The sequence below is a fragment of the Leptonychotes weddellii genome, chromosome 3 (genome assembly GCF_054177405.1).
Source record: "Leptonychotes weddellii isolate Sample4059 chromosome 3, ASM5417740v2, whole genome shotgun sequence".
NCBI lineage: Eukaryota > Metazoa > Chordata > Mammalia > Carnivora > Phocidae > Leptonychotes > Leptonychotes weddellii.
The window spans coordinates 96831787-96845261 of record NC_138371.1 but is presented as its reverse complement, the minus strand read 5'-3'; the positions used below and the strand labels follow the sequence as shown (position 1 = coordinate 96845261).

The 13475-nt window shown below is 40.9% G+C and overlaps 1 protein-coding gene across 2 annotated transcripts in view; it reads right to left on the bottom strand.

Moving 5' to 3' along the window:
- Positions 1-13475, bottom strand: part of CNTNAP5 (contactin associated protein family member 5) — a 741254-nt gene that overhangs the window by 523667 nt on the left and 204112 nt on the right. The window lies entirely within an intron of this gene.

The following is a 13475-nucleotide window of genomic DNA, read 5'->3' as shown; positions in this document are numbered from 1 at the left end:
AAGACTAATATATTTAGTCTTCTTGGATGTGCCATATGCATATTTACACCTCACAATTAAATGACATACAGAGAGACGTGCAATATTCCAAAGAAATACTGACAGCTTTATTAATTCTGCCAACAGCTCACGGGGTTGTTGGTCACAGGGGAATATTTACTGGATTTCTTGCCTATAAGAAGAGTTACATTTGGAATGGAAATTAATCACCATGACCCCAAAGGTGAGGATTTGAATTTTTACTTTAAATGTTCCCACTATATAAATTCAGCAGCCGTTCCTTTCCAAACACTCTTCTGAGCAGCATCTACTTTGTTTAGGACTCAGTTTTTGCATTCTGTTAGAAAACATGCTCTCAACTTTTCAAATATGCTTTTGTGAAAGCAACTGGACATCCATCAGACATCACGCTTTCCCGTGCAGCCTGCGTATTTTGTGCAGGAACAGGCGATGCTTAAAAAGTATGAATCTTAAAATAGAGTTTTGCCATAAAAACCTGGAGAGATAGATCAGATAACGCCTGCTTCCTAATGATAATGAGGACAGTAAAAATTTTAAAGCCTGCGCCACAAGTTAAAAAAAAAAAAAATCTTTCATCCATCTTCCCCATATAATAAATCCATATTATGCTTCAGCCAGCAAAAAGCGTATGTAATTTCTGTTCTATGGGGGTGTATTTTTGGAAAGGCAAACAAGATGCTGTCTTTTCACTGTTCCTGGGTTTGCACACAAAAGACAAAGTGTCGCTTGTCAGATGAATCCTAATTGGCTGACGGGACTGAGTTTTACAGCTTCGCTTCATCTGCACATGAAGACCTGAGCATTAACATGCAGGGAAGTAAAACTTGATATAAAGTTCATAGTGCAGGAGTTAAAGGAAGAACACCAACACATCAATCAAATATGATCATCCCAAGACCTGTCAAAAGAAAGTTTCAGCAAAAATACGCCTCCTGCATGGGCGGCTGAGGGGATTACACTAACCAAGTCCTACATAAGACACACATTGGAAAATCTTTTGACAAATGCACTGAAGAAAATGGATTTTATGCACCAGAGACCTATTCATAAATCATTCTTAGGGTAGTCCAACTTTTTTTTGGAAGGTGAAATTTAACTCTCTCCCAGAGTCAAATGGAGCAAAATCAGTTTCCGAAGTCTGCAAAGAATTGATATTGTGTCCGTAAGTGCCAAGTGGTTGATTTCATCTAGTTTAATAACGTGTCAGTTCACTTTTTAAAAGTGGTCATTTCTAGTCACACACACCTAGGGAATTCTAACTTGTTAGCAGGCATGCCGATGCCGGGCTATCACAGCTAAGGTAGCTCAAACTTCTCGAACTTCCAGCCGATGCTGTAAAATACTATCAGTATCCATAGGTTGACCACTTACCACACAGGAGGCTCAGGAGATAAGATTTAATAATCACATCAGTCTCCTGGGGTCAGTAATTTTGTTTCTTTTTATAGATGGGGAAACTGAGGTTTGGCGAGATTAAGCAACAGTTCAAAGGCGCACAGCTAAGCCTGATGGTGGCACTCCAGAGGCTGGACTCATCGGCATAGCCAGTGTGCTGGGCACAGAGGGAAGGTCGTCAACACCAGCCACATTTGAAACTGTGTGGTCTGTCTCCTTGTGGCTGTTGGATATCTGCTTGGTTGTTTGACTTTGCACTGACCCAAATCCTGACTGACTGACTCCGTTACTTTTTACCATTCTCATGCTGCAAATGGAAATGTGAAGGCCCATTAATTTTGTGTCGTCCAGCCAGAGCTGCTGGAGCAGAAGACAGATCCCAGGCTCCCAAACCGACCCTCTGTCACCTAGAGAAGCCAGACGGTACACACACACTGCACCAGGTCCAGTTTCATGTCAGGACCCTTTACTCATGAATTAGTTTCATTCGCTGCATCTAAAAACCTTGCCAGAGGGCCTCCTCTCTTCCCTGACTTGCTATAATCTCTCTCAGGCATGTTGCCCTCAGTACCCTTTCATCTCTGAATGCTTGTGGGAAGCACGGGCACAACGCCCTCTTTTTAGACAGAATTTCTTGGGTCCTAAGAGCGGTTGGTATGAAGGATAGTGGCGGCTGAGGACAGAAGCGATGGATGTTAAAGTGGCAATTTGCACCCCACGAACATGAGGGGGGATAATGACCACATTAGCGTAGTCAGCGAACCATTATTAGCCAAACCAGAGTGTGTGGAGGTGCCCTGCCATCCATTTGGACGTTACTGGATGGAGAGTGAAACTGACACTACGGGATGAGGCAAACAGAAATTGACGGGCCGCGCTAGAATGTCACGGTTCTCACTTCAGGACTCCAGATGGCAAAGCGCACACAGTGGGGGCTTTCTTCAGAGCCTTTTCTCTGCCAGGGTGGGGACAGCATGCTGTGCCACTCCACAAACTGTGAGAGAGGCTGGACGCATTCATCATCGTCCCTGTCTGAAAACTTACATTCCCCACAAAATGAATTTACATGTTCCCAGCCCAAGCACCTTGAGCCAGAAGGCCTCCTGGATCCTCCAGCACCACCCTAGCAGCACCACTTAGGGTGACAACTGTGACTCTGGGATCTCTCACGGGGTCAGTGTTGCTCACACTCCATGGCGCCTTCACAGGGTAAACTCTGTCGTTGAAAGGAATCGTCGCGTACGCAAATACACAGACACAGACGGAAACACACAGGCACACTCACCTATGCACACACTCACCTTTGCACACACTCACACAACGGTGCTGTAGGGAGATTCTGCTACAGTGACGACACCTGCAAGTAAAATAACAAGAACGACCAGGGGGCCTTTGGTTTGCTAATTATCTGATCTGCCTCTGGGCTTTGAGTAAGGTCATAAAGCCACCAGAGATAGCAGGAGGTGATCATCTAGGACACTCCTACCTCGGACCAGATCTGGTTTCACTCCATTCTACCCTGCATGAGTCTGAAATCTCCATTTGACAACTAAATTCAGTCATGGTTCTGGGCTTTAGGCCTTGGTGTGGATACTGTATCTCTCAAGCATCTGATTCTAGAATTTCCCCAAGGAACCTCGATAGGACTGACCCTCTGGCTGCTCACATTCATGTTGCCTCAGAAGGGATCAATATTTCTTGTTCTAGTGTCTTGGGATCTAATTCTGATATTGATAACTGGGCATGGAGATCAGGGTGTGTGTGTGTGTGTGTGTGTGTGTGTGTGTGTGTGTGTATTTGGGCGTCATTTAGTTTACTCAAAGACTGTCAACCAGAGGATCATTTCTGCATTGTTTTATAGGAAGAGCCTAGTTTGGGCAGTTATTTACAAGAATGAGTTTGACTATTTACATGGTTTAAATGAACTCATTCTGTTAATCAACTTAGAAATGTCTTACCCGTGCCTATAATTTGAGTATCCAGATAGATCCCAAGGGCAGGCTGGTTTCTACTACTCTGGCATCTAGAGATTGAAAATATTATCTTCCTGTATATGGCAAAATGGGTTAGCATACAGCAAAAGTGGTGAATAATGTCAATCATCTGTTGACCACCTATTTTGTGACAGATATCTCATATACATTACCTCTAATCCCCCAATAATCTGACGTAGGAGACACTGTGATTTGCATTTCATAGAAAAGGAAATTAGGGCAGCAGTGTAAATAACTGGTCTAAGGTCACAGGGCATTTGGTGGCAGGGATGCTGAGATTCAAAGTGAAGGCTTTATGGACATATACCCCAGGCTCTTTCTGGCTTTATCCTCATGTCTCCTTCAGGAGGATTTTGGGACCACTTGTCTATACAGAAGAGTGTCAGTGGAGAGCAAGGAGCTTCCAAATCATGTACGACCTTTGGAGAAATTGGTCAGGATCACTAAGACATGTTGGTCATGAAGCCAATTAAATTTTTGGCAGGAGGTAGAGATGGTCCTTAAATTTTACCATAGAGAACTTGGACCATGTATCCACCAGTGGTGAATGAGATAAATGTATATGGTTCATGTTCTGTATATTTTAAGAACAAGGGCATAGATCCAGGTGGAATTCCTCAGAGGAAGACCTTATCTCACATGTCCTACCGCTGTCCACCTGCCGCCTCCACCTCCTGTTCAGTGCAGGCATGGGCGTTCTGGGCCACTCACTGACAGGTGAAGCCTCCCCACTTGTTGCTACTTCCCAGAAGGCTTTTGGGTAAATTCCATGCTATGATAAACAAAACAAAATGAAACAAAACAGACAACAACAACAAAACGCCTCTCTTTCACTGACCTACAGTATCTATCTGGATTGAAAGAAGTAAAAGGGGATCAGGGGACAGATTGCTAATATTTCTATCCTGATTTCTTAAACTTGCAGAATGATGTTTGTATTTCATATGCAATAGCAGTGTTTACAAAAATGATACTCGTCATAGGGAAACCTATATATTCAATCTAATTTGTCATATTAACCTTACATTGGATTTATTTTGTTTTTGTACAATTAATTCTTCCTTTTGGTGATTGCCCCACTGCTTCATTTCATACCTGCTTATTACATACACTTTTATAAGCCATCTTCCCTCTTCTGCTTAGAATGGGTGAGTTGTAAATATCTAATAAGCAGCTATCACAATCACAGTGAAACTGAAAGCTGTACTTGCCCAATATCCTCATGCTTCCCTGACCCTTGCAGTTAGAAAACCCTGCTTGGATCCCACCTGCACCCTTCCAACTCCCTACATAGCAATTTTTCTCTTATTCAAGAGTCTGAGGATTGGTACCTGAACAGCTTCTGCTTTGACAGCCAAGAAAGAAGGAAATGTCACTGCAGAAATAGCATCTCGCCGGCAGCTCCCAAGTACAGAGTGGCCTGGTTACAAGGCAAACATTGTGACAGGCAGCAGGCAGGTGGACCGCATCCCCAGAGGAGAGCTTCCTTTGCCACAGATCTGGACACTGGGAGCTCAGGAAGCAAAGGGACAGATGTGTGCATGGGGCAGGCTCCCCTGGAAATGGGGAAATGGGGAAATACTATAGCCACTGCCCCTGTGACTTGTTGCCATTATCGTTATTATCCTTCTTCACTGCTCTTCCTCCCTAAATCTCAGTTTCTGCCACCTCTCAAAGCTCACTCTCTTTTGGGGAGAGAGACAAACAAAAAGGTTATTAGAATAGCGTGTGATATGCCCTCTTTAAGAAGCAGTAGTAGGAGAATATGGAGGTGATTAATTCTGCTGGGGGGATATCTATTTTAGAGATCTCTATATTTAAAGAAATCCCAACACAGGAAGCTCACAACCCCTCCAGTTACTAGATTAACTGAATTACCCACTAAAGATGGCTGCCGTGAATCTTCGTATCCACGTGCATCACTCTTCAGGATAGCATTTCAGATTTTCGGTTACCATCATGGAATTTCTGATACATTGAACCCCTTGCCCTCTCTAGTTTTATTTTAAATGTATTTTATGTAAATTATATAAAATTAAATGAAGAATACAATTAGGGATGCATTCCTACAGAAAAAGTAAATAAAAAATAATACTGTTTCTTAAGTTATTTTAAAATGACATTATGGAAGGGGATAATTCTTAGGTAAACCTAATAATTTGTCAAAATTATTTAAGATGTGAAAATTGTATTCATTTATTCTGTGTGTGTGTGTGTGTGTGTGTGCTGTGTGCATGTATGATTATCTATTACATTTACCTGGTGTCAGATCTACAGGCAAGGGATTCTATGTTTCATTGCGTGGTGGTTTAATTTCAGCATGTAGCTCTTCTTCTATTCATGGATGAATGAACATTTCCTTTTAAACTCTAAGAATCTACCTGTGTCATCAAAGTGTTTTGTATTATGGAGCATATTAAGTTATGCTATTGGAAATATTACTGGTTATGGATATATGCACTTAGAATCACTTTACATTGCAGCCGTTCTGGAAAACAGTACGGAGGTCCCTCAAAAAGTTAAAAATACAACTACCCTGTCACCCAGCAATTGCACTACTAGATATTTATGCAAAGAATACAAAAATACTAATTCAAAGGGATACAGCAACCTGATGTTTGTAGTAGCATTATCTACAGTAGCCAAACAATGGCAACAGCCCAAGCATCCATTGACTGATAAATAGCTAAAGAAGAGGTGATATATACATAAATTGGAATATTACTCAGCCATAAAAAAGAATGAAATTTTGCCATTTGCAATGACATGAATGGATCTAGAGAGTATTATGCTAAACTAAATAAATCAGTCAGAGAAAGACAAATACCATATGATTTAACTTATATGTGGAATTTAAGAAACAAAACAAACATGCAGAGGGGGAAAAAGACAGAGAGCGAGGTTAACCAAGAAACAGACTTTTTACTATAGAGAAAAAAAGTGATGGTTACCAGAGGGGAGGTGGTTAGGGGGATCGGGGGAATAGGTGGTGGGGATTAAGGAGGGCACTTGCTGTGATGAGCATCAGCTACTATATGGAAGTATTAAATCACTAACTTGTACACCTGAAATTAATATTACACGGTATGTTAACTAATTGGAATGTAAATAAAAACAAAAGAATAAAATCACATTACATTGTTTAATGTCAAACCACCACTGATAAATACTTGCATTGTTGTAGGAAGACATGTAAGTCTCAGAAGGCAGCTGCCATGATATTCTCTTTGCCACAATGTTACTTTTTGTCTGATGGAGTCTGTTTAAGTGTAGCACTGTGATAGCATTGTTACAATTTCACATTTTCCTGGAATCTTGTTTATCAACCAGGTGGCCAATTTCTTCCTGTAGCACAGCATAGAGGTGGACTCAGTTTGAACTGGTACACTTCAATATGCAATATTATTCTGTAGTCTTCAAATAATGAAGGATGAGAGAAGGTGCTATATATCTAAGACATCCAAAGGGGCACTATAATGTCATCTTGCATTTGTCCAGCCACTTGGCCCAAATGCCACCTTGTAACTCATCTATGCAACATAATCACAATCTTCTAAATTAGGTATAATGAGCCCTAGTTCCTCAGCACTGTCATTAATCCAATGATTACTGTTTTGAAATGCCTGTCATATCATCTTTGTTCATTTACAAAGAGCATATTCTAGGAGCATCAGTATGTGGCTAATCCTTGAAAATTGTTTGCTGGGAACAAATTAATGAGGCATTGCACCCTCTTCTTTCCCCTGACAACTCTGGCTGCCTTCTCCAAGTTAGCTCATCCATCGTCCACATCCCAGATCTGTAGCCACCCAGCAGAGTCATTGCATGAGCTACGTTGTTCTGGGTATTTTCCTTATGCCAGGCCATTTGCATGGGTCACTTTTTCACTTAGGGTCTTACATATGGCTGTTTCTATGAATGTGTGTGCTTTATGAGGACAGCCTTAATGAGCTGTGGGCAACAGATAATCCCTTGCAAATGCATCGATTGCATGGCCTTCAAGTCAAATTTATAATGATGGAAAAGTAATTTTAGAGAACATTTCAGTTTTATCACTGTGGAATGAAGCAGTCAGGGCAAGCAGTCAGCAGATTACTGTTGATCATTTACTTTGTGCAAGGCAAAGTACAAAGACGGAGATACAAGTAAGACTGGGGTCTGTCTTCCAAACATACCCTGTTTAGTTTCTTGGACAAGACTAGCTCACATGGAACAACATTTGAAGGGATTATAACAAAATATAAAGAAGAATTTCTATAAATCCTAAGAGATGAACCAAGAAAGTGGGAAGGGAACACAGATGTGCAAGAGATCACTTCCCCCTGAAGTGACTGAATCAGAAGTGTCACTGTGGATCTGGGATTATATTTGCCCTGGATTTCAAAAGAAGAGAGATAATTTCTGGAGGTAGAGGTGTATGCGTTGAGGGGACATGCAGGTGGGGGGGCTGAAGAAGAATTGCAGATGCTGGTGTTACTATGAGTAAAAGCTTAAAGATAGAAAAGGATTCAAATGCAGAGCCAGTATGGCTCTGTGGAACCAGTGGTGGTATTGTGCTAGGGGCTGTGGGTGAGTCAGGGAGGTTGTTTGTTTGTTTGTTTTAACTTTTTTTTTTAAAGATTTTATTTATTTATTTGACAGAGACAGACATAGCGAGAGAGGGAACACAAGCAGGGGGAGTGGGAGAGGGAGAAGCAGGCTTCTCACTGAGCAGGGAGCCCCATGCGGGACTCGACCCCAGGACTCCGGGATCATGACCTGAGCCGAAGGCGGCCACCTAACTGATGAGCCACCCAGGCACCCCATGTTTTAACTTTTTTTAAAGATTTTATCTATTCATCTGAGAGAGAGAGAGTGGGAGGGGAGCAGCAGAGGGTGAGGGAGAAGCTAACTTCCCGCTGTGCCAGGAGCCCGATGTGGGGCTCAATCCCAGGACCCCAGGATCATGACCTGAGCCGAAGGCAGATGCTTAACCGACTGAGCCACCCAGGCGCCCCAGTCGGTGAGGTTGTTATACAAGGGCTGCTATGCACAGTGTCCACATTCTGGTAGACAAGCTCAGGGTTATATGTGTGGAATCATAGTACATTTCACAAACTTGTACATGATGAGTAATAGTTTCCTAGGGCTGCCTCACAAATTGCCACAAACTGAGAAGCTGAAAACAAAATAAAATTATTCTCTCATAGTCCTGGAAGCCAGAAGTACAACATCGAAGTGTTGGCAGGGTGGGGCTCTCTTTGAAAGCTCTAGTGAAGATTCCGTCCTTGCTTCTTCCTCACTACTGGTGGCTCCTGGAAATCCTTGGTGTTCCTTGGCTCATAGCTGTGTCACTCCAGTCTCTATCCTCATGTTTGTATGGCCTTCCTGTGTTTCTTGGTGTCTTCCCCTCTTTGTATTAGGACACCAGTCACTGGATTTACAGCTCTCTCTAATTCTAGGATGATCTCACCTCAAGATCCTTAACTACTTACATTCACAAAGACCTTATGTACAAAGCAGACCATATTCTGGAGGTTCCTGGTGGATCTGGAATGGGGGGGGGGCACTATTCAGCACATTACAAGTCTGTGCTCAAGTTAAAAAGTGACCAAAAGAAGATACTGTAATCTTGTGGTCCCTATATATACTTCCACTGTATGGAAGAGTGACTTGATTCCTCTGAAGCTTTATTTTTATTTATTTATTTATGTATTTGTTTATGTATATATGTATTTATTTTTAAAGATTTTATTTATGTATGTATTTAGAGAGAGAGAGAGCTCACGAGTGGGGAGAGAGGCAAAGGGAGAGGAAGAGAGAATCTCAAGCAGACTCTGCTCTGAGTACAGTGCCTGATGCCAGGTTCCACATGGGGGCCCGATCTCAGGACCCTGAGATCATGACCTGAGCAGAAATCAAGAGTCAGAGGCTTAACTGACTGAGCTACCCAGGCACCCCTCCTCTGAAGCTTTAAAACTAAGTGTATCTGTCTGTTACAGGCTGATAACACCTTCCAGTAGACATCTTTCTCCCAAATAAACTAATTTTGCCTTTAGTAAAAATTAATTGAGGCAGCTAAGCTCCCTCCTTAATAATCCTAACAAGTGTCCTGCAGGAACTCCTTAGAAATTAGGGTTTTCCCTACATGCTGCATTATTGCTCACACTAATGTCATATAGATTACTAAAGACCTTGAACTTTAAGAACACTGGAGGCTTAAAACCAAAATTTTATCTATGGTCATTCTTTCCTCATGCTTTATGTTTAAACTCTTTTAAAAAAATGCTGGCCATCTCCTGAATTAAGGAGGGTATCTCCTGAGGGTAAGGATCATCCAACACCAATTAATATCACTACCCATTCTCTGGTCACACACACTCAAAAGGTATTACATTTCCTTAGTCTTCTTTTCTCCTGAGTTAATTATAATTTGCTTACGCTAAATTAATGGACCCTTGAAGCATACTGACCATATAATTTATCATCCAAAACAAAACATTTTTGAGAGCGAAAGGTGACAAAATTAAAACTTGGAGGTGCAAGCCGGAGTAAACAAGAAATTTACCCAAACAAATCCAGAAGGAGCATCAGCCCATCCAGGCTTATCTCCTTTGTGCCCAAAACAAGTCCTGAATTTCAGCCAAACATATGGCATGTCTTTATTTTCTGGGCAGATAAAGGATAATATGTGTTTTTTTCCAAAATTCAATCCTGTGACTTGTCACAATATATACTCCATTAATACTTGTTGGAAATGATATAGCAATTACAGCCAGCACTTATTAAATACCTACTGTGTGCCTGGACAAGGTGCTCATGTTGGAATAAGACCTACCCTTGGGGGCTCAGAGAGCTTAAGTGTCCCTAAAGATGTGCACCCAAAATTAGGGAAAGGGTCAGGATGCGGACATAGATTCCTTAATTCCAAATCCTGTGTTCATTCTCCTTGGTACCTCTTTTGAAAGGTTCTTTAGGTCTCACTAGATAGAGATGGTTCTGAATTGGGTGTCTTAAACACCATCCAGATCTTTTTTGAGTCCCTATTCCTATACACTGTCCAGAATCTGTTACTTCCCCAATATCTCCCTACCTCCTTTCTTTACGTCTTATCTCCTATATCTTTGTCCAGAACCTGCTGCTACCTGAGACTTTGGGTAACAACTCGTTTGTGCACCTGGAAATCTTTGCTGTGACAGTATCTTTATTTAGTGGAAGGAGGTTAAAGAATCTATGTCAGTAGTAAAACAAATTGCAAAACAAGCTTATGCTTCTGGAAATCAAGCAAAAGTCAGTATTTTGACTGACTCATTTTGACTGGCTAGCCAACTCATTCTGAAATGAACAAACAATGCTCTGCTGTTACCTAGCATTGTGAGAATGGATGTTGATGCATGGTTCCGGAGATTCTGGGATCCAGCCTCAACCAAGGCCCCAGGTTTTATTTTTAAACTATGCTGACATGATTTTTTCTGGGAACGGATTTAAACAAAATATCAGTAACTAAAAATCTGCTTGGTGTTAAATCCCTGGGCCTCCAGGTGGTTTACTTTTTTTTCAGACCCACTTATATTTTCTGTTATTACTTAGTAGCCTGTGTCTGTGCCCAAAAATGGCAGATGCTTCATTCATCGTGGGACCAAGTCAAGCAGCAGCACAGGGCCCGAAGGGGGAAATGCTTGGCTATTCAGAGCCTCAAAGGCACCACTCGTCTCTCACCAGCAGGCACCTAGTATGTCATGGCTTCAAGAACTGGCAAATGCCACTGGCCTAGAAAATATACTGGTAATGCAAGCAGGGCTGTGTTGACTGCACTTATCACCTTATGTTTGAAGGGAAAAAAGGTGCCTTTTGGAAGTCGGACACAGTCTTGGTCAACAATTCAAGTTGCTTTCAATAAAGATTCAGATTGCTAATTTGAATGCTTCTTTTATGTCAGGGACACTAGGGTTCTACATAGATTGGTACTTCAATGAATTCTTGTATCACTCAGAGGTAGGTTTTTTAAACTTTCAGAGATGTGAACATTAAGGCTCAGAGACATAAAATGCTGCTCAGGGTTGACAATGTTAGTAAGCAGCAGGGATTCACACTCAGATTTGCCTCAATCCAAAGTTCATGTTCCAAATCTGTCCATTAAGCAGAATTTTTTAGAGCACTCTTAAGTTAAAAGAGACTCAAATGAAACAGTAATCCAGACCCAGTTTGAATCAAAAATCCACCTTCCCTGATGGATGGTGGACACACTTGTAGTGAGCATAGCATAGCATATAAAGATGTCGAATCACTCTGTTGTACACCTAAGACTAATGTAACATTGCATGTCAACTGCCTTCCTGCATCATTATCTTATCTGAATCCATGGTGCTGTCCCCATTACTGGCAGCACTGTATCTAGTGTTGAATAAGCAAAGGTAGTTCTAAGTGGAAAAGAACTAATTTAGAGTCCACTCTCCTTATTAGTATCCAGTCTTCAAGAACTCTGATAGTAGTGCCCACTTATGTCCAAAGCACATTAATTTATTTCCTTTGGCTTCTTTTTCATGTTTAAATAAGGAAATCATGTAAATCATTGAACAACAGAGCAATACACTCAACAAATCCTTAAAATGTTCCTTCATCAAGGGTCATCTTGATTAGAGGAAACAGAGAATTAAGATTCTCTCTTTCTTTTTTTTTAAGATTTTATTTATTTATTTGAGAGAGAGCAAAAGCAAGAGAGATCATGGAGGGAGAGAGAGAGGGAGAAGCAGACCTGCCGCTGAGCAGAGAGACCAATGCGGCGCTTGATCCTAAGACCCTGAGATCAGGACCCGAGCCGAAGGCAAATACTAAACCAACTGAGCCACCCAGGCGCCCCAAGAAATATGATTATTTCAAAGAATCCTTGTGATTGCTACATTTTAAAGTAAGGCAGCTGCCACATCTGTGTTAGGAAGCAGGTAGTACTTTTGTTGATTATGAATGAGTTGTGCAACGGGAAGGACACAAGCCTTTTTCAAGTCTCAGTCTTGCTACTCACATCAGGCTGGGTTCATGATTAACATCATGGAGCCCTCTGTTCTCATCTCTAAGTAGGGATGATCTCTCCTTTGCAGTGTTTATAAAAAGCTATCAGCACAAATATGGCTCATGGTAGACACTCAATATGTGTTGCTAGTGCCATTGTTTCTAATATGCTTGAAAGATGGTTTCAGGCAAAAAAAAAATATATATATATATATATATTTGATATATATATATCATTGTATCTGTATCTGTATCTATATCTGCAATCCCATCTAATAGTGCCTCTCATTTAAAAGTAACATCTATTACAAAAGGTAGATTCCAGCTTGGTCATCATGTCATTAAAGTACTACACGCATTTGTTGCACCTTCATAAGACTTTGGCAATGAGCAACAAGGCTTTACAATAATTTGGCATAATTTATGTATTACTACTGTTGTGACAACTATTTCCAACATCAACATTTTTTTTAAAGATTTTTTTATTTATTTATTTGACAGAGAGAGAGACAGAGCGAGAGAGGGGACACAAGCAGAGGGAGTGGGAGGGAGAAGCAGGCTTCCTGCTGAGCAGGGAGCCCGATGTGGGGCTCTATCCCAGGACCCTGAGATCATGACCTGAGCCGAAGGCAGACACTTAACGACTGAGCCACCCAGGCGTCCCCCAACATCAACATTTTAACACAAAGTAAATGGAGCAAAATTCTTCTAAATCCTCTAATACCTGGCATTTAGGTAAAATATTTGAAAGATCAGAATTTATAATTATGGAGAAATCAAGATAAAACATGCTAAGATTTAAAGATATATGACATATATCTATATACACATATATACGACACATATATTTAAATTCACTTAAAGGTAAATGTACAAACATATATTTAAATCTAGAATATATTCATATAATTTAAATCTATAAATTTATATATATATATCTTTAAATACTCATATGCATGCATCTGTACATACGCATATATATCAATGTAATTTATCAACTCTAGTTTAAATAAAAGGATCACACTCTTAACACAGCAGTTTCATTCATATATTTATGAATAAATAAAGTCACCTGTA